Here is a 21,795-nt window from a genome sequence, read left to right on the forward strand (position 1 = left end):
TTACTTCGTAAGTGAGTCAATAAAACTCAGCCTCTGAAAAACTCCAGTGCACGATACACTTCCTGTGGGTAAGAGTTTGTTAAAAGAAGGAAAAGTAAAGGGGTATTCCAGCCTCAAAAAGTCATGCAGAGGGGATCCCTGGGTGGCGCAGCGGTTTGGCGCCTGCCTTTGGCCCAGGGCGCGATCCTGGAGACCCGGGATCAAATCCCACGTCAGGCTCCCAGTGCATGGAGCCTGCTTCTCCCTCTGCCTATGTCTCTGCCTCTCTCTCTCTCTGTGTGTGTGACTATCATAAATAAATAAAAATTAAAAAAAAAAAAAGTCATGCAGAAAGTCCAGAGCCTTGAAAGGGCAGATGGGGGGTGGGGGAAGCCCGCAGGCTGGAGCGAAGGGCACGTGGCAGAGCTGAGAGAGGTGAGACCAGGGAGGATGTGGCATCTGGTTGAGGGGCCTTTGTCCATCACAATGATAGCATTTTCCTGAGGGTCTGGAGGGGAGACCAGTGGCTGGTCCAGGTGACTTGGTGAGGAGCCAGTGCAGAGTAGATGCAGTGTCTGATTTAGAGACACAAAGATGTGAGGAGGCAAAGGGAGGCAAGGGAGGGCAAAGTTGGAGGAATCTAGGTGATGCGATGGCACTGGGTGGGAGAGGAGATGAAAGCATGTGGTCCCATGCACACAACCAGGGCACCAGTGGGAGGGGGAGGAGGAGGGCAGCTTGCACACATCAGGTCTGAAGTGCCAGGGAATCTCCCAGCAGATGTGCCTCGCGGCCATGGGACATAGACGGATGCTTAGGTTCTGGACCTCAAGCAACGAGTCTATCTTGGTGTCCATCTCAGGAGCCACCTGTGCAAGGACGCTGGATGAAAATCCTTCAAGAAGACTGTGAACCCGAGGAGGGAAAGAGCAGAGGAGATAGAACTCACCCAGGGCACATGCACACATCGGGAGCTGCTCAGCAAATCGCAAGAAAGGGAGAGTGAGGAAGAAATCTCAAGGTCAGACTTGAAGATGTCCTTGAATGTTAAATCAGGAGCTGCACCACTTTTAGCTGAGCTATCTAAATCTTATCTATGTAATTCCATTCATCTAAACTGTTTCTTCTAGTAAAGGACAGTTGGTTAGTATGAGCATACGCACAACCACGGTCAGCACGAGGGCTGTATAAAGTGCATGTCTGTGCAGTGATGGCATGTAATCAGTGAGGAAGTTCATAAGTCTCTCCTCACTCATTTTCAACCAGCTTTGGAAGCTTCCTTGCTTGAGATGCACCCATGGAGGGGAGGACACGGACAGAGAAAAGTAGTTCCATCTGTGCCAGGTGCTCTTTTACACAAAACATCATCCAGGAACACAATAAAGAGAACACTTGCTACCAGATTTTTTTTTTTTTTTTTTTTTTTTTTGCATTCCCAACATAGAACTCACCTGCACACTCTGGCTATGGTATGATGTTGCCACACCAGAATGAAAGGTCTGTCTGGTGAGAGGCATGACCTAACGTGGTTTGGAATCAAAATGTAACCAAAGGCTTGGGGGGAGGACAGAAAGGGAAGAACAAGTGACAGGCTCGCAGAGAGAAAAAACTGGGTCTGGTCTGAAGGGGCTGGTCTGGGTGACAACATGCACAGACAGTGAAAGGGGTGGCCTTGCAGAGCACCCTAACAGGAAGATGTGAATGGGCGGGTATGTGACATGGGGAGCAGTCAGCTCTGCAAGGTGGACAGATCCAGGGGCATCTGAAAGAGCACAGGCGCTGGACGGGCCAGCAGGAAGCCACGGACATTGACCCGAACAAGCCAGCATGCGCCAGGTGGGAAGACACTGCACAGTCTCCAAGAGAGGAGCAGAGTAGGTAGGTTTGCAGTGGCTGCCATTACGCTGGGGTCGGTGAGAGTGGCATGCCAAGCACAAGGGACAAGGCAGGAGGCCAGCAGAACCGCTGTGGCTAGGAAGGAAGAAGCAGCCGTGGGAAGAGGGAAGCAATGATATGTTTTAAGAACACAGGGAACGGGGCAGCCTGAGTGGCTCAGCGGTTTAGCGCAGCCTTCAGCCCAGGGCCTGATCCTGGAGTCCCGGGATCGAGTCCCACGTCAGGCTCCCTGCATGGAGGCTGCTTCTCCCTCTGCCTCTATCTCTCTCTCTCTCTCTCTCTCTCTGTCTCTCATGAATAAATAAATAAAATCTAAAAAAAAAAAAAAAAGGAAGAACACAGGGAATGGATGGATGCAGCTAAACTTGACTTTGGTTTCAACTTGAATTTTTAAAGTAACCAGCATGTAAATATTCACTGGCTTATTCCTTATCTCCCTAATGAGACGCGGTGGCTAGCTCAAGATCTGTTCTCTGAGAGCAACAGTTTTCTGTTGTTTCAAACTTCAAATCAGGAATATAATTCCTAGTTGGCACTGCATTAAGGACTGTGAGACTCTTGACGACCTGTCCCCAATACTATACTGCAGTTGAGGAAAGTGTGTTGAGTCACTCTGACATGGGGAACCGGCGAACAGCAGCTGTGCTCCTGGAGCACGGTGATGGATGAGGAACACTGCCTCAGCCAGGGGACGACAGATGCTTAGGGCAGGAGCTCACGGATGCTGCAGTGGAGGACAGAGCTAGGCCACTGTGACATTCAGCCCGGAGCCCTTCATTCCTTGGAAGGTATGAAGCTCCCAGCAGCCATGAGGTCATGGCAGCTAGCAAGAGAATTGGGGTGCAGGCAGGAGGGGAGAGGGAGGGCTTACCCAGCCCGGGCCTCAAGCAGGGCCAGCTGCTCAATGGATGTCCCCAAAGACAGCAGGAGAGCAGCAGAGAGAAGGAGAAGCAGAGGAGGTGGTTCCACAGAGGCCAAGGGTGGAGTTCCCAGGATGGTGCTGTCAACAGGGCTGAAGGCCCCAGAGAGGCTCGAGCAGAGGACTGGCACGTCCCCGCTGGATGTGGTGGTTAGGAGGGTATTAGTGACCATAGCAACACATTAATTCATCAATATGTCCTTTCCCATGTCAGGTTCCAGGCCTCTAAAAAGGTGGGCAGAGCTCCTAAAATATCTGCTGCCTGTGAGCACAGGTCATTGAACAATCACGTAAGGCTCATGGGCCCACACTGACCAAAAGTGGAAGGAACATCAAAGAAATTATGATGGTAATGGATTATAACCCATGAATAAATCAGATTAAGGAGTCTGTAAATAAATAACAAAGAAACAGAGGGAAAGAGGAAGCTCTTCCTTCCAGTGGAATGCCCATGTTTGTGTCTACATGACATATGTCCATTATGTCACGTCCTAACATGTCACATCAACAACACATAATATCTACATAACAGGCATAGAAAGTAAGAGGGGTTAGGAAAATTACCCATAGGTGCCAGAATTATGGACAGAGGGTGAATGTGGAATGGAGTACATCCACACAAACGTGCCCACAAGTTCCTAACAACATAGAGACCTGTGTAACCTGACAGCTGGGAAGCCTGGGAGACTACGGCCTCACCCAGCCTCAGAGCCAGCAAGCCCGGGGTTAGAGCAGCTGAGCTCAGGCTTCCCGGAGGGAGACACAGCCGTGCCCCAATGCAGAAGCCCCCAACAAACCCAAATATGGTCCAGAAAGCCCAGGAAGAGCTGCAGAACTGTTCCAGAATGAAGAGCACGAAATAAATGAGACACCTAAATGCCCTTCCTAGACTTGGGCAGGGCTGGACAGGAAAACAAACAGCTGTAAATGTTGCTGAGCCAGGTGATGGTGGGTGAGCATCACCTGGGCCTTAGAGCTGTGCTGCTGAACCCCTCGCTGCAGCCGAATCCCAGCATGGCTCGTCAGGGCTTGCTGGCCAGCCCCCTCCCTGTGTCTCTGGTCCACCAGGTGTGGGGTGCAGCTGAAAGTACGCACTTCTAGCGAGTTCCCAGGAGATGCTGGTGCTGCTGACCCAGGACCTCGCTTGGAGAATCATTTCTAATAGGACTGGGTCGGTGTTCAATTTCCCTATGTTGACAATTAATTATAGCATACGTGTGTAAAGGAATATCTCGTTTTTAGTCAGTGCACATGGGGATAGAGGGACTTAACTCAATGTCAAACAGTCCAAATTGTGTGTGTGCATGCATGTGCGTGTGTGCATGCATGTGAGTACGTACATGTGCGTGAGTGCATGCATATATGTGTGCATGTGTTAGTGCATGTGTGTGAGTGTGTGAATGCACATGTGTGTGTGTATGCATGTGCATGAGGAGAGAAAACAATATAACGGTACAAACTGTAGATGACGAACGTTGCCAAAGGGCATGGAGAAGTTCTCTGGATGACTGCGGCTTTTAAGACTGAAACTATGTCAAAATTTGACAAAATTATGTAAAAAATTTCCTCGCTTCGGCAGTTCTTACAATGGGGAGAGCTAAAAGCTATGTGACTTCACTAACAGGGATTCCAGGTTTGCTTCTGCACACCCAGCACTGGCACGTAAAGGCTCTGTGATGCATACAAACCCCAGCGAGTCTCAGAACCCCTCCACCTGTAAGCACCTGGGCGTGTGCCTCCCTGTTTCTGCAGAGGGTCATTAGCCTTCAAATGAAAAACACTGAACTACCGTATCCAGAAAATCAGAATGATAGCAGTACACAGGCTGCCATGGACGCTAAGCAAAGATAAAGCCCTTCTAGCACTCTCCACTCGATTCGGAGTTCTGGCTGCAAGGCTCGCCACGCTCCTTGACATGAGACCACTGTACGAGGGTTTGTTGTCGCCATCCTCTCCGGTCAGTGGGGGCCCAGGCCCTACTGGCTGTTAAAAATCTGGAACAACAGCCCACCATATAAGGTGCCAGCTGTGTGCCCAGGATAAGAACAAGGACTTCCTCTCTCTATGGGAAAGTCCACACAACTAAGCAGAGGTTTGGTTCATTAGAAGGACACAGACACAGAGCAGGACTCTGCTGACCCAGCGGACTCAGGCCGGCCATAGGGTCTGAACACAGTACGGTTTCCAGGTCCTCCCTCTGAGGTTCTCCTGGCTCTGGCTTGAGCAGAACCAGCAGGAGCAGACCTGTCAACGGTGCCTCTGCACTCACGTGTCGTCGGGTGGATGCCTTGCAGAAGCAGAGCATTCTGTAATCCCTGGGGCCCGCCCAGGAGACCCCAGCTCTCCGCACCTCCATCACCACCGCAGCACAGCATGTTAGAAGGGCGCTCGCAAGACGTAAGCACTTGTGTGCAAAGAGTCACACGTCCCCGCGGCTGCCTTCCTGACAGGGCACCTGCAGCTACAGGCGGCAGAAGGGGGCGCCGAGGAACCCCGCTTCGGCAGTGAGGCCACGTTCGCCATGAGTGCCTGGTGGCTTGAAAGCAGGTGGAGTGGACACTTGGGGAGGGCGGGTTCTCAGCACTGATTTCCTCTTTAACCTCCCGTAACGATGTGACACTATTCATTACCTGCCCTGTTATTCCCCTGGCAACGAATGAGAAGAGAAATCTTGCTACTATTAGGTGAACACCGCCAGGCCCCCGTTCCCCGCAGGCAGGCAAATTCTGCCTCTTTCTGCTACGGGTACCCCAGAGGCACCGAGCAGGCTGAGAAAGCCCTTGTATTCACTGTCGGGGACTCGCGGCAGGAGCAGCGGCGCGTGGAAATCCGTGCGAGCCCCGGGTGGGAGCTAAAGGCCAGGGTCAGGGGGCCCAGGCTGGAAGCTTCCAAGCAACACTGTCCTACGGCGCTCACCGTCCTCAGCAGCTTTGCTCTCCAACACTCAGACGTCCTTGGACGCGTTATTTGAGCCCCACTCCTGGTACCCACAGGTTACGTGTCGCACAGCTGCTCACGTACACTTTCTTCAGCTTGTTAGGTAACAGAAGACAAAGTCTGAGGTTGGAAAAACTTTTTTTTTTCCAAACGTCTCCTTCCTATGAGGGTGGGGGGATATAGGTTTTAGGAAAAGAAGACTTTAGAGTCCAGAGGGGAGCCGCTGGCTGGAGCACACCACACTCACTCCAATCAAGAGACCCTGTGGGACCCTGTGTCACACGGATTCCAGCACTTTCTGACGGTGGGACTGCAGGCGAGTCCAGGATATCCCTGGACCACTATCCCCTCATCCACAACCCAGGGTGAGAATGGCACCTTCTTCCCCGGTTTTTTGTGTGGATTGAAGGAAACAGCATTTGGCAAAATGCCAGGTGCCCATTAAATGCTCATTAAATGTCAGCTGTCTTCTTTTATAAACTGGGCAAGACTGTCCACACACCGGTCCACTCCTCACTGACTGTGGCCACATCTCTAGTTTCTAGAGCTGAGCAGGTAACATGCCCCATGGCCAACAGAAGGCCATCTACCCTGCCATGCCCACCTCTGACCAAGTCCCTACCTCCCTTGCTCAAAAATCTGAAATCTTAATATCAGAGGTTTTATTTGGGGAAAAAAGCTCTTTTTCCAATGCTACTATAGAGAGCAAGGTACCTGTGGGCAGAGGACATGGATCCCACGCTGCAGGACTCAAGAGAGGCCCAGAAGCAGATGCCCATCTGCCAGCACTCAGATGCCTGAGCTTCCTTGGGAGCTGCAGGAGGGGGTTGCCGGGTGTGGGGAGGGTTGGGGGACAAAGGGGCAGGTTCCGCCTCCCTCCCGCATCGGTGACAAGCACCCCCAACTCCAGCGCGCTCCCAGCTCATACCCCGGCCCTCGTGGAGCTCACACCATCTTGCAAGGTTTGGGATGAGCGACTGGGATCCACATCACACCTCATCACAGAACACCCGCCAAGACCAGACCTGTCCAATGTGGAAGCCACCAGCCACAGGTGGCAACATAAACTTGATTTAATCAAAATTAAAAATTCAGTTTCCTGCTCACACTGGCCACATTTTAGGTGCTTAACAACCAGCACTGCACAATGGTCAGTGCGCACGAGAAAGCTCCCCTGGAGAACACTGTTATAGACCCGTAAAGGACACAAAACCCCGTGTGATGTGGTGCCCAGCTGGAGGGACAGGGCTAAGTGCCAAAATAAGAAGACACAGAGGCAGAATAACAGTTGGTCTGACTGTCCTCCTCCTCCTGCTTGCTCTCCCAGCTTGTCTCCCATCAGAATTTAATCAGACTCTATACACCAGTGTATTTCTAGGTGGTCAGAAAACCAGTGGAGTATAAAGCGTTGAGCACAGGTCAGGAGCTGTGGACAGAGTGGACTCTCACCATTCATGGTGGCTGTGTTCTACAGCAGTACCCGGACCCTGGACCTTCCCTGGGGACACAGGCTGTGCCCGAGATCCTCTGCTCATGAGGGCTCGTCAAGAGGCCAGTGTGCACCCATGCTTCACGTGTGTTCCTGTGATGGCCCGGCCACAGGCACCCAGGTGTGTATCTATGGACAAGCTTACCATGGGAACTGGGGGGCTGAGTGAGGGAGCTCCCCCTCCCCAGGATGGGTGGGCCTGCTGTGGTCAGTTGAAAACTGGGAAAGAGGGAAGCCATCCTTGCCTGACTGCTGAGCTGGGAGGCCGGTCACTTCCCACCTTCCAACAGGGACAGCAGACCCAGCTCACCTTGGGTGCCCGCCTGCCAGCTCTGCTGGGGCTCCTGCCATGGGCTCCCAGGACCCCTCCACCTCCTCTCACCTCCTCCTCAGCCTCCATAACCACAGGAGCCCACCCCTTTCAATCGATCTCTTCCTACAGGTACACTCCCTGGTAGCCCGGCTCCTCTGGAGAAGGTGGACTGCTGACACCCCATCAGCGACTGCTGCCTGTTTGCTGGTGTGGACGCCAACCTGGGTGAGGCCTCAGAGTCCGGGGCCCACAGCAAGGGGCGTGGGGCTGCTGTCAGCACCCGGACCCTGGTGGGCATCGCCAACACGGGTGCGCCAAGCTGTCACCTTAGCTGACAATAACGCCCTCACCTGCCCTTGCTCAAGACAACATGCCACCTGGCTTCTGTTTCACAGCCACATCCTGTGCAGGGGAGGGGGAGGCCACATAGTCATGTACCGCGGGGACCGGGCACAGGTGCGGACCTCTCTTGTGACTCCGTCATCATGTGTGGGACTATCAGATCGCTGTGCTGTGCACCTGAAACTAGAGTTAAGTTACCAACCTTCAACTGAAAATTTCTTAAAAAGCACTTTTTAAAAAAGCAAAAAAAAGTTCGATTCAAATGACTATAAATAAAATTAACTATAAAATGAAAAAAAAAAACCAGTTGCCTTTGAGTGATTTCCATTTTTCTAGTATTTTTAACTCTAATGAGTTTATTTTTATAAGGAACTTTTGAAATGTAATGATTACCAAGTGGATTTTATATGAGCGACAAAAAGTTTTAATGGCAATTTCAAAGCATATAGACACTGTAAGGTATTAGCTGACCTAAAACGGACAAACTACTGATTTCACTTTGTTCACTTGGGTTCTGACTCACATTGTTCTCTTGTTGTCACATTGGTGATCCTATTTGAACAAATACCCTTTGCCTTAGAGATAATTATGTATTTGAGAAGATGTGACGGGAACTTCCAGAACGCCATTAGCTCCAGGAGACACCTGTCTGACACCTGTCTGCATTTGATCTTGGATAGAATCGCCATGTTGCGGGGTCGGGGGGGTCTCAGAACCTCCCCAGCCCCATCCTCCATTCACCGCCCCCCCCACGTCCCCCAGAGCTCCCCGGGGTGCAGAGAGAGAACCAGGGCCTGGGCCTTCCTTTGCTTGCTCAGCTCCCATCAAACACAGTCCATTAAGCCCTAAATCTACTCTATCTGAATTCACTTTACTTCATCTTTTGGGAACTGTTTTGGGGGGTTGTTTGTAGTGACCCCCACGTTGGGTCTCCTCAGCCTGCCTCCATCTGCGTCCCGGGCCTCTCCCCTCTGTCTGGGCCAGGGGAAGCCACTGTCCACACACTCCACCACTGGTTCTCTCATTTCCGTGGATTCTTGCCCGTGAGAAACATCCACAGAAAACTAGAATATTCCAGAAAAGTGAACAGTCTGACTCCGTCTTTATTAAGCCAGGCTATGGCTTTAGCAGTAGCTACGTGAATTCACCTCAGAGCACCGCCTCAGGTGCTCCTCAGCTGCTCCGTCCACCCCGTGGCCCGCAGGCCTGGGGGTAGAGGGTCCTCAGTACCACCGGCCCCGGGGCCTCCCCATCACTCCTCAGGCGCCCGGGCACCACCCACCTCTGTCCGGAGAAGTCTTTCCTTGAAACATCTCACCTAACTCTGGAATGTGCCGTGTGTTCTGCTGGGCCCCTGTCACCTACGTGTACCCAGCGCGTGAGAACAGCAGGACCTGAGCCGCTACAGGGCAGCTGTGCAGACGGCCTCCTCCTCCCCACTGGGATCACTGCTTCCTGTGCACCAGCATCGAGGTCAGTGCCCCTCCGAGGGTCTCTTTCCCCCCTAAGTGGCCTGGAAGAAGGTAACCATGAACAGGAGAGCCCACCTGGAGGACCCCACATGCAGGGGAGTGGCGGGGATGCAGGCAGCCTTCCCAGGCCCTCCAGGCAATCATCCTAACCGCCGAGAGGCTTGCGTGCCTCACCTCCACCTGGCACACGGACTTCCCCACCCCAGTGAGGAGCAGCCCGCAGCCCGGCCAGCAACCTGGCCACACAGTGTCCCCCAGTAGCAGCAGGGTGGTGTCATCCCCTTTTCTCGGGTCCTGGTCACAGAGCACCCATTTGTCATTTTCTGCAGGAACCAGGTTTTAGAGCCTTGTCAGCACAGAACCTGGCTCTCTGATGGGAAGGAAACAGGTTTCTGGAGGGTCCCAGAGCAGGAGGAGCAGGAAGCCGACTGGCTGTGTGATATGTGAATGGGTCATTTCCTGTCATGCAGAGGAAGTGCGCAGGCCCTGGGAGCACTGCTTTGATGGGGTCAGCTCTTGGGAAGTAAGTTGGGGACCCCGGAAAGCCCTAAGACAAGGGGAGGCGTGCATGTCAGGCTGCCCTGGAGGTGTGGCCCAGGCCATGGGGTGTCTGGGAATGAGGACACAAGGCCTCTCACCAAACCAGTGGGACAGAGGCTTCGGGGCCAGGTCCCAATAGGGCCGATCTCCTTCTGAGCGAAGGGTCGAAGATTTCAAGTCAATTGTCTTCCTTTGTAAAGTCTGCTAGTGTCTAGGCTGTAAGACAAAATGATTTGTTCCTTTCAAAATAGAGCAATTTGTGTCTCTTTGAATATGAAATGTTCCAGTGATGATTGTGTGGCTTTATTGCCTCAAGTTGCTGTCTGTTCCACATCCCGACGTTCAAGAGTGACCACTGCAAATCTCAGCCTTCACTGCATAGTTCCTCTTGGCCCGAGCGTTTCAGGGGAATGGATTCCAGGAGACAGACTTTCGATAATAACCAAGTCTGACACTCTTCCCTTCCCAGAAACGCAACACATTTTCAGATTAAGGAAGTCGTTCATTGTTGGAGAGTCCATCGGATTGATTACCAGTTTCACCAAATCTGAGTGATTACAATGGGGATATCCCAATTTCAGAGGTATTAAAATGTAAAAAAAGTTCATGCTACAATCGATGAAATACGATGCTCACAATAGCCAACATTTACTGAGACCTTATCATGCTGTGATTCCAAGTACTTCACATGTACTGGCTCATTTGAGCCTCAGCCCAGTCCCGTGAGTTAGGTCTTGCCATCCTCCCGACTGCACAAATGTGTAAAGCCAACCCAGAGGCGAAGGCGGTAGAGCCAGGAGAGACCTGGGCGGCTGGGCTCCACGGTGCCCTGCCCTGCCCGCTACTCCTGCTGGCTGAAGGGATGTGGCTCCCCGGGGGCAGGTGTTAATGCTCAGATTCCAGCATCTACTTCAGGTTGGACAGAGTCCAATTACTGCTAAATGAAACTAACTATTTAAAGACAAATAGCCTTTAGTGAGACCACTCCTTGCCAAGAGTTCAGTAAAGACACCATAATATTAAGACCTCGTTGCCCAGGAGAGATGCTGCCCATGGGTTCTATGATCCAACCCATTTTCTGCAAAATTGTACAACCAGAGACCCCTGAGTACCGTGTCTGTAGACCGGGGACACAGGGCAGTTCTCACACTGCCTCCATCACACCCTGTCCCACTGGACAGCAAGCAAGGGGACACACTCACTCAAATTGCAACACCATGCCACACTAGGGGTGCCAGGACCTCTGAACCCCTGCCCTGCGCACATGGACACGAGCCCCCTTCCTAGGCCTGCCTGGACCATTTCTCAAACTCATCTCCCCAGAGAGGGATTCAGAGGCAGCCGCCCATGGGTGCAGACATGGCTGAGCTTCGTGGGGCAGAAAGAGGGTGGCTGACTGGGCTCTGATGGACCCACCAGGCTGCTGTGCCCAGTCCCAGAAGGTGGAATTCTGCATTCAGGCCTTTGGCTACCATGAAGGCACCTGAGTCAAGGGAGGAGGTAGACCTGCGTTCTTGGCTTCGGTTGTGACTGACACATCGAGATAAGGCACGGGCCCCTGTTTGTCCCCTTGCTGGGGCCCACAGATACGGGGTGGGGGTGAGAATCCAACCCTGCATGCTTCAAAGCTTGGCTGTTTGTGTGTTGGGAGTGTGTTCCTCAAAAATGAGAATGTCAGAATTTAAACAGGCCCCAGGAACCAGCACAAATAACGCCTTTATTTTCAGCAGAAGGACTCAAGCCCAAGAGAAGTAGCTAGTGTCAGGAGTAGGAAAAAAAATGGGTGGTTTCAGGTAATCAACAAATCCAAAAGAAGAAAAATTCAGACATTTATATGCAAAGGTAATAAACCATTTTTAAAGATTTGCAGTGACCCAGGGTGAAGAGATCATCCTGCTGTAAAACACCACATACTGCCTGTTTTTTTGTGGTTTTTTGCTTCAGTGCTGTTTTTGTGGGCTCTTAGGATTTCCTTAGCTCATTATTTTTCCTTTAAATTTATGTTCTCAAATCTTTGCTTCAAATCTAGGGATTATAGCAAAACTGTGTTCTAGCAGGACTCAACTATAATTATTTAAGTAAAACCAACTGGATGAGGACCCATGTTATAAATTGCACCTTCATTTTATACACTTTCTTCAAAATTAAAGGTGCCTGCAGTATCAACCAATGCTGAGAAAGGAATGAAAATTAACTCTAGTAATAATTCCAATCTTTGTCTCCAGAAATAAGCACACATAATTCAAAAGGATTTTCAAAACCATGATGTAGGAAATAAATATTCTCTGTGTCAGAAATATACACTATTTCTAGAATGATAAAAATCCTGCTACTAAATCCTTTCTCCCAGGGGCCAGGAATTTATATCCTAAAACATCATTTTAACTTTCAAAAAAAAAAAAAAAGAAATGATATTTTGAGAGTGTAACCAATACCTTCCAAAAAATGATAGTTTTTTTCTTCATTTTTAAGATAAAACTTCCCAGATACCTGATAGATGGCATCAGTGATGCCCACTAACGCACCAGTAAAACTGAGGTACAATGCATAATGGCATTTTTAGGTTTGTGTTTCAGGAACTTACAGTTTTTCAGAAATGCTTGGAAGAAAGATTCAGCCATTGGGTTTGTGCAACATGTGCCACGTATGAAATACAACATAAAGTGAGGCTCTTGAATCTCACGTGCTGGCAGCGTGCAAGAAGCTACCCTCTGTACATTAGCTCTGAATTTCAACAGCACGGGGCCACAGGAAGTCGTCAAAGTCATGGCAGGCTTAAACTGGATCTTGTACCCTGGAAGTGTGATTTGCATGCAGCAGTAGAAAAGCACTGGACCTGACCCCAAAGTTTCAGAGACGGCCAAGTAGTGCAGGTTAAAACAGAAACAAACCCAGAAGTGCCGAGATGCAATTTCTGACAGATAATTATCTGCTTAACGTCCTCTGATATTGTTGACGTTGGCTGTTAGTATTTAAAACTACCTATTTTGTACCCGATTTTTATATCTAACTCTTCTCTAATGATCAAAAAGTCTGCAGTTCTAATCTACATTCTGATTCCCTGAAAAGTAAAAAAAAAAAAAAAAAAATGCAATCAAACATTCCTGTTGCATATTTAATATACTTCCCTGTCTTGTAGAAAACCTGGTCAGGCCAAGGTAGCCACAAATCACTGGACAATCGGGATTCAAAGGTTTAAATGACGTTGGTGGGAGGATAGAGGTCCTGTGAGATGCAATAAGGAAGAGCCTTCGACTGCATTTGTCTTCACCGTGGGGTAAGTCCCTGTCCTTTGCTGGGCAGTCTGAGAAAGACCCCGGGAGCCCCGACGGAACATGTCAGTGTTTTTTTCTGCGGATTTTTACCCTCCTCCTCCTCCACCTGACAGTCCATCTCACAGGTAAACAAACCGCTGGAGGACTTGGAGCCAGTCAGTGTCCCCTCCACCTGGAGCTGCCAGCCCTCATGCCCCTGGGGCTCTGGCCACCCTGCCTCCACGCTGCACCTGTCACGCTCATAGGCGCTGCACTTATCACGCTGCACGTGCCACGCTGCACTTATCATGCTCATAGGCGACGGCCGCCCTGCCTCCACGGGACCCAGCCTCCACCCTCGCCAGCCAGAGCAGACCCGCAAGACCAGCCCTGGCCATGACTCACAGAGGGAGGCTCTGGAGGAGCAGTTTGCCCAGATCACCCCTCACCTGCTCCCCAGGCCCTGGCTAGTCTGTGCATCGGCCCCACCGGCGTCCAAGGCCAGGGGCCCCTCATGTGTATGTCCACACTTGCCCACCCGTCCCCCCAACCCTGCATCTTCAGCAAGAAAAGAGCAGCTCCTCTTCCAACAGAGGCTGCACATCATGGGACTGGATGGAGAGGACACCAGGGGGTGGAGTGCCCAGCGGGTGAGGGGTGAGTGGAGAGGGGAGGGTGCCCCTGCATTCTTCTCTCCCCTGCAGGATGCTCCATAGACCATCTCTGCGGTGGAAGACTTGCCCTCCATGCAGCACCCATTCTTGGGGTCCAGCCTGCAGGCTGCTTGAGCATCCTAATGCCTGTGCCCTGAGTGGGGGCAGAGGGCCACATGTGACCAGTGGTGACCCCATAAGTGATGACATCCTCCACTGCTCTGAGTCCCAGGCAGAGAAAAGGCCCTCAGGCCATCCAAAGAAGAGGACAGTACGTACAACTTTCTTTTATCTTTCTTAAATAACTGGAGAGGAAAATTAGGCACAAGACCAGAGTCCCAAGCCGTCACTTTCTCCCTCCCAAGCTCCTGCCCCCACCGGGCTTGTCCTCCTGGAATTGCCTGGCACGCACCCCCCAACAGAACCTTTTATTCCTCCAGCCAGTGGCCAGATGCAACTCAGGCAGGAGGAGGCAAAGCCACCTACATGTTAAAATAGGAATTATCAAAAGAAGAACTTTTCATCAAGACCACCAAATAGTTAAAGAACATTATGATTTTCTGGTCTGAAGTGTGCTATGATACCTGGTGGTGGTTTGCACTATGAGTAAAGCCTATTTCTGCACCATTTCTTCCACAGTGAAAACACTCCAGAACTTTTCTTTACCATTTCCTTTATGTGAAGCAGAAAGCTGACTCTCTGACAATTAGCAATCTTTTCTGTCACATCCAGTTCAACCTGAGCATGAGAATAAAGCCACCACACGAGGCAGCTCTGTCAGTGGGAGAAAGTATGAGGGAGCTTGTCAGGGCTTTTCCTGACAAAGTATATAATGAAAGCCAATGAGTCCTGGTTCTTTTCTCCCTAAAATGAACGTGAAATGGATTTTAAAATCAGAATTTAAGGTGTTCATGATATTGTAAAGCACAAACTAACTGCAGCAGAGTAAAATATATACAATTAGAATCCTAGTTGTGAAAGACTTCAGTGCAAGGGATATTTGTTGGAGTTGAAAACACACAGAGGTGTGTTAAGTAAAGCATAAAAACATACACTTGTGTAAACTAATTGGATAATGACATATATTACCAAAACTGTCAGCTTCCACTGTGCCTTAAAAGTTCTTTTGTTAGGCACGCAATCTCATTGTTAAGATAGCAAAACGACACAAAAATACCTGTTTGCCAGCGTTGGCCCAGAGCATGTCCCTGCCTATCTGGGTGCAGATAAACACTCCTGCTGCTCCCTCACTATCTGCTTTCTGCTCCTGTCCGTGGGTGGGCGAACCGGTCAGTCACTGACTTGGCGTCTCTGAAACTGTCAAAGTTGAGTACTTTAAAATTGCACACCGTGGTCTTCATCTCCACCTCTCCATTCTTCCGTTCTGAACCAAGGATGGGCTTTGCAAAGCCTTTACCGTAAGCCAGAAAAAAACAAAAAAAAAAACAAACAAACAAACAAAAAAAAAAAACATGATTCCATGGGACCTTCGCAAAAAAGGTACCTGAGTGAAATTACCAGTGAATATAAAAGAACCGAGTCTACCCAACAACCAAAATCCAGCAAAAAGGACATTATTTTGACCAGTGCTAACACGGCCCACGCCATCCTGTGTATTTCTCAGCAGGCAAACAGTTTTTCCTTTTTCCACCCCACCTCTCTCTCTTTCCTTGCCTTTTCTTTCTTTTCTTCCTTCCTTCCTTCCTTTCCTTGTCCATGGAATGATAGAGCCAAGAAAATGAACTTAGGCAACCACCAGAAACAAGCCCCAGACGAACAGCTAGAGCATTCTATCAGAAAGATCCTTCTTCTGTGTTTGCAAGCTCAGTAAACTGGATGTGCTAATGCTTCATTATTCTCACAGCTCTGTGTTAAATGTACCAGAAAATGACCTTTCTCTCATTGGCCCTGGCCCCTAGATCTGAATCCGGGAACGCTAGGGCTGTTTTCAGGATCCAGCATAAAGGTGGGGTTGGCACACATTGTCGCGATCACCAAAACATAACTTTTTACCAACTTGAGGGAGAGAACAAAAGTCACAGTTGCCCAAGTAGCAAGAGTCAGTGCTCCAAGCGTAGGTGACGATTCCAGCCCTACCTGATCCCCACGGCCTGTTACTCCCACACCGGGAGCTTCCAAGTGAAGTTCAGCACATGCACATCTCACCAGAAGAAACAGCCGCTCTGCCTGTGGGTCATGCAGTGCCCTGCACCCAGGCGCCACCAGGTCCTAGACGACGGTCCCGGGGGCCGCACACACGCCAGTGCGAGGGCTGAGCTGCCCGGGGGCTCCATCTGGGATCCGCTTGGAAGTCACTGCAGTTCAGGCACCCAGACACTCTCCTCCTGCACCCCCCTCAACGCCGCTTTGCAGAGAAAGCACAGCAGGTTGTGCCCTCAGCCGTCCCCTTTCACCTCTCGCCATCGACCAAGGACACCCCCTCCTCCTACCTCGCGTGCCCCGCGCAGCTGCCGGTCGGTCCGGGGCTCTGGGACGCTCCGGTCCTCGTGGGCGCCGACAAGGTCTGCCTGTGAATTACAAACGTCCTGTGGCAGCCGGCTGGGTCCCCGGCAGCCGCCGCAGCCCTGGCAGTGATGAGCACAGCTTGAGACCATCACAATTAACCAAACATTGTGTGGCAGCAACAAATCAACAACGAACACCAGAGCACAAATCAGGCAAAGTCCCATTTCAGAGGGATGCTGAAAGCCAAAGTCGCCGAACGCCACGTTCCTTCTTCAAGATCATTCCAGCCAGCCCCTTGGAGCTATTTTTACTGTACCATAATGCACTAGGTCTGGCTTTTACCCTATTGAAAGAGCATGAATATATTATTATCCACACAAAAGAGCAGGTTATTGTTTATGAATTACCAGCCTTCCCAGCAACAAAGGCTATTTTCATAAGAAAACTCAATTTCATTTTAGCTCCAATTTGATTACCAGCTGAAGAAAAGAAGCTCTGCCCTAACCCTCAAAGGATTTTTATTCATACCATTGAATGGGCTTTATTGCTTCCTTTTCAAAACTGACGTAGAAAGCTTTTAGAGTAAAACATTGACAAAAAATTATTGCGCTGCTATTTTGTGCAATAACAGAGCAGAAGAGGGCAATGATTTCTCCGCCATCCTTCACGGCACTTCAGAATAGCAAAGGCTGGAATTAATGACAGACCGGAGAGAGGACGCCAGCTAAGGTCTCACAATGCACGTCAAATCTAAATGATCACCATACATTGAAAGACCCCAAAAAAGCCCACAGCTGATTGATTCACGGCTTTCACGAGAAAGACAGGCTTGAAGAGTTTATTGCACCACAATTTACTCGGAATTATCATAAAAATGAATGTAGAGGCTGAATGTCACCCCGGCACGCTCCAAAAACACACACCCAGGGACAAAGTTCATGAGGAACGAACGCCTGTCACGGCAACGTCGGAGGGCCGCTGGGCGTCCGTGATCGGCTTGAGTCACCGCTGTCATGCGGGGCCAGGCTTGACCTGGGCTCCGTGGAGGAGCAGCCTCCCTCACGCCAGAACATCCTCCCATTTAAAGTGGGAAAACCTACGGCTGCAAACAATGGCCCCGTGTCCCAGATGCTGGACCCAGTCGCCCTGCACCCGGACCGGCTGTCCTGGGGCTGCCCTGAGGGTGCGTGTCTGTTGGCTGGTTTGTTTTCATTCCCCAAGGAAGAAGTTTGCAAGGACTCAGTGGCTCACAAAAACAGTTTTGGGGCAAATGTTTAAATGATACAGGGAACCGCAGCTAAAATGGCATTCTCCACATGCATGGCACTTCTCTTTTCATTAAAATTTGACCAATAATGGCTAAGCTAGCAGGGTTGCCAAAGAAACCTGCACTTGATATTATGAAAATAGAATCTATGGTGTAGTAACTTGGCGTTGCAGGTGCCCCAGCCAATGGCATGTTCACGCTGGCACCTGGGGCAGCACGGGACTAACCAAGATGGAAAGGATGCCCTTAAAAAGCTGGCAGCCCGTGGGGCAGTTGCTCTGCTGGCTCACCCAAACAGCACAGCTGGCACTGGTAAGCAAGGAATGTGTCATCTTCAGTGTTTTATTAGGAAAGCAGCATTTATACTTAAAAACAAACAAACCAAAGAAAGGTAAAACTACCCTGGTTGGCCGTTACATTTTTTAAAGGCTGTCAAATGCAAATGTCAGATGCTAGCGTTTCCTTCCCTGGCAGTCAGGCGACCGGAGCTCCGCTGTGCTCTAGGACACAGGACAATGTCCAGTTGTGATACAGCATTTTCTTTTTTTTTTTTTTTTTTTTATTTATTTATGATAGTCACAGAGAGAGAGAGAGAGGCAGAGACACAGGCAGAAGGAGAAGCAGGCTCCATGCACCGGGAACCTGACGTGGGATTCGATCCCGGGTTTCCAGGATCGCGCCCTGGGCCAAAGGCAGGCGCCAAACCGCTGCGCCACCCAGGGATCCCAGCATTTTCAATGACATCCCCCCCCCCACCGCTCCAGAGCAGCCACCATGTCTGTTGACAATGTCACAGCTAATGTGCAAAGAACCCAACTTCCCGCAAGCACTCACATGCTTATATTGAAGCTTCAGCATTGGGCTGGTGACAATAAGATGACATCCTGGAAACAGCCAGTTCAGTTAATAAAAACAGACCAGTCTGCATCTGAAGATCCTTCAGATCTCTATGGTAGTCATGTTTTCTATTTCACCGAGAACACGAGCCTGTGCTCCCGAGGAAATACAGGGTCAGGTCCCTGCAAGCCTCTGGTGATGATATTTTCATCAACCGATCAATCCATATTGAAATGGATCAAACTAGTCATCCTTTGTGTTACATGTGTTTTCTGTTTAAAGACACTTTAATGTATATTGTCCCTTCATTAACATGGAACCCGTGGCCAACAGCATGTAACTCAGGCCTGAGCAAGGCTCTTCTGACACACATGTTTTCTCTGCGAGGCCCATCACCGTCTCATGCTTGGAAACATGAGCCAGCACTGCGACACTGTGCGTGGGGCCACTTCAACCAGCAAAACCCCACCAAAAAAGAGGATGAAAATGTGGCAACAGGACCCTAAAAAAGACTGCAGTTTTAAAGCACAAGAACCAAAACAAGGATGGGGGTATTGTGTTGTTCGAACTGGGCTGGAAAGGAACACAAAGGTTGACCCAAATTTTTCACCCCACTGCAAAAACTTGGGTGTTACAAATAAATTTTATTAGGTAGGCGAATTCATGGACACAGGATCTGTGAGCAAAGAGGATCCATGTATTCGCTTTCTGACACAAGGCCATCTGCAATGGTGTCCTCCCACCATGCACTCATAGAGGCTCTAACCCCCCGTGACTCTGTGGAGATAGGCACTCGAGGAGGTAATGCAGGTGAGATGAGGTTGTAAGGCTGGGGCCCTGAGAGGACCAACAGCTCTCTCTTCCTCTCTGCACATGTGCACCGAGGAGAAGTTGTATGCAGGCCAGGAGACATGCTCTCCCCAGACACTGGCCTTGCCCGCACCCTGACAGCAGACTTCCACCCTCCAGTATTGTGAGTTAACATCTCTTACAGACACTGCCCAGGTCATGGTATTTCGCTCTGGCAGCCCAAGCTGACTAAGACCAAGGCAAAGAGAGGAAAAGAGATGTGGCATTATCAATCAACCAATAAGCACTGGTAAACACCTACTGTTTACTAGCTGGCATCTGCAGGCAGCAGGACAGGAGCCGACTGGAAGGATGCAGTGAGAGCAGAGATGTGGGCCACGCTTTGGGGAACACAAGCCTATGTCCCACGGAAAGGTGACACTCGAGGCTGGTGAAGGACTGGCCACTCTGAGTACAGCAGGATGATAGTTTTAGGCAGTAGGAGTCGCGGGGAGCCAGTCAGCCTGGGGGGCCTGGGGGCTCACCAAACAGAGGGGCAACTGTTGAAAATGTGGGCCTTGCTGATGTCACAGTCACTGGGGGAGTACCTGTGTCCACCCTGTCATGAGGTCCTGGAAATCTGTCTTCTTAACTCACTGCCACAGGCGGCCCCTACTCCTCCAGCTAGAAAAACACAGCTCCCAGTTGAGCAGATAAGGTCCAAATGACCTAGAGAAGTTGACCAGTATTGACCGGAAGCACCATGCACAACAGGTAAATGACAGGGTCTTCAGATGAGCCTCCCCTGGGGAGCTACAGCTCACCCCTCACCTGGCAGCAGGGACCCACCCACCTGCGTTGGCTGGCCATCAGCCAGGTAGCCAGCTCGGCTCACAGGATGCCCTCAGAGTGCTCAGGGAGGCTTAACTCAGGAGTAAGGATGTTCATGGCCTTTAATAACACTTAACTTGAAGGGACAAAGGAATGCACAAAATAGATGAGACATGCACCCCCTCATAATGACTTTATGTTCAGGATAAATACAAAGGGACCACTGAAAACGAAAGGAAGCTTTCTTCCAAGCTGTTGTTTTGTCCACAAAGCCAGAACGATCTGACCAGACTGACTCATGGCTTGCTTGTGGGACAACTGGCTAAGCCTCCTGGTCAAACTATAAACTCTGGGAGTTACCAGGAGCCCTGCTCACTTGTCTTTGGATTTGCAGTCTGGCACATAATAGCTTCTCAGTAAAAAAAAAAAAAAAAAACAAAAAACAAAAAACTAGCATGACCTGCCTTCAGACAGTATGGATGGACTAGTAACAAGAAAGACAAAATCAAAAAAAAAAAAAAAAAGAAAGACAAAATCTTGAATGTTGCACCTCATGTAGACTAAGGGCAAATGCCAAAAATTATTAAAATTAGGGAACATGACCATGAATTCAAACATTATGAATTTGTTTATGTTTAAAATAAATAAAGGATCTTGAAAACTATGAGCTCTCGCATTTTCAAGCAATTTAGAACTCCTTTCAGTTACTCGGACTTGATGTTCTGCCTCCCGCCCCAGATCCATGCACATGTAAACCCAAGCAACTGTCCACTTTTGCCTGCCTTTTAGCATTTGGAAGCAAAGGAGCAGAAGCAGTGATCAATGAGAAAATGTGTTAGCACAGAGGCAGTTCTTCAACTGTCTGAAGTCGATAACCATATAGTTTGGGCTCCTAAAAGTCAGGTCAGGTCCTCAAGAGGTTCAGAATGCCCTACTCTTTGGCCTGACATTTCAGTCCTCTGTGCAAAGTCCAGCCCACTCCCCCTAGAAAATCAAACCTGCAAGAGTTACAACTAAGGAGGCCAAAGAAACAAAATAATCATGTTAGCACAAGCAGTAGAGTCCCTGCCAGTCAGTCCCCAGAGCAGCCCCTTCATCCTTGCTGACACCGACCCATATTAATGCCAACATTGGAGCTTGACAAAACATACCTCATGGTCTCCTCCAAGCAGCCGGGCTGCCTTGGGAAGACATTTTTTTCAAAGTCTGATGGTATCACTAGACATTTATGAAACATGTGACTCTGTCATTAAACTTGTTACTCATCCATTGTTCAAGAAGCACATCTAAAAATCACACCAGGATAAAAATCACTTCCATTTTTTATTCATTATTCCAGTTTTTATCTCCTTCTACTTTATGTTTCAAAACTATGACCTAGATGCTTTAAATCTGTGATTTGATTGAGTACTTGCCCCTTCTCTCTTCTCTTTTATTTCCTCCTCCAGTTATCAAGAGGGAGAAGCCAGCTCCTTGCAGCTGGTTCACAGGCTCTCAAAATAAATGCACATCGGAAAACTTGAGTCCAGATCAGAGGAACCACTTCAGCCTCTAGTTCCATATATACAGCAGCAAGAAATGAGCCACACTCAACCCAAAGTGTAAAATTACCTCGTTTAGGAAATTTCTATTTAAAATCCTTCTGGATTTTGACAAGCATTTTCTAAACTTGCCCAGTGATATTGCTCCAGTGATGGACACTGTTTTTCAAGCCTTCTGGTGGTACTTGGGACACAGTGTGGCTATAGGATCAAGTACATACACCGGCTACACCTATCTGCAACCTGAAGGGAAAACCATGCCCTAAATGT

At 49.7% G+C, this 21,795-nt stretch overlaps 1 long non-coding RNA gene across 1 annotated transcript in view; it reads right to left on the minus strand.

Annotated features, from left to right (window-relative positions):
• The window catches only part of LOC144287686 (uncharacterized), a 595,958-nt gene extending 576,263 nt beyond the window's left edge, over nt 1-19,695 (minus strand). Inside the window, exon 1 of the long non-coding RNA XR_013355429.1 lies at nt 19,476-19,695. This is a non-coding gene — a long non-coding RNA (uncharacterized LOC144287686). The remainder of the gene's footprint in view (nt 1-19,475) is intronic.
• Between the last annotated feature and the right edge of the window lie 2,100 nt (nt 19,696-21,795).

This window comes from Canis aureus, chromosome 17 (assembly GCF_053574225.1).
Source record: "Canis aureus isolate CA01 chromosome 17, VMU_Caureus_v.1.0, whole genome shotgun sequence".
In the NCBI taxonomy this organism is placed as follows: Eukaryota; Metazoa; Chordata; class Mammalia; order Carnivora; family Canidae; genus Canis; species Canis aureus.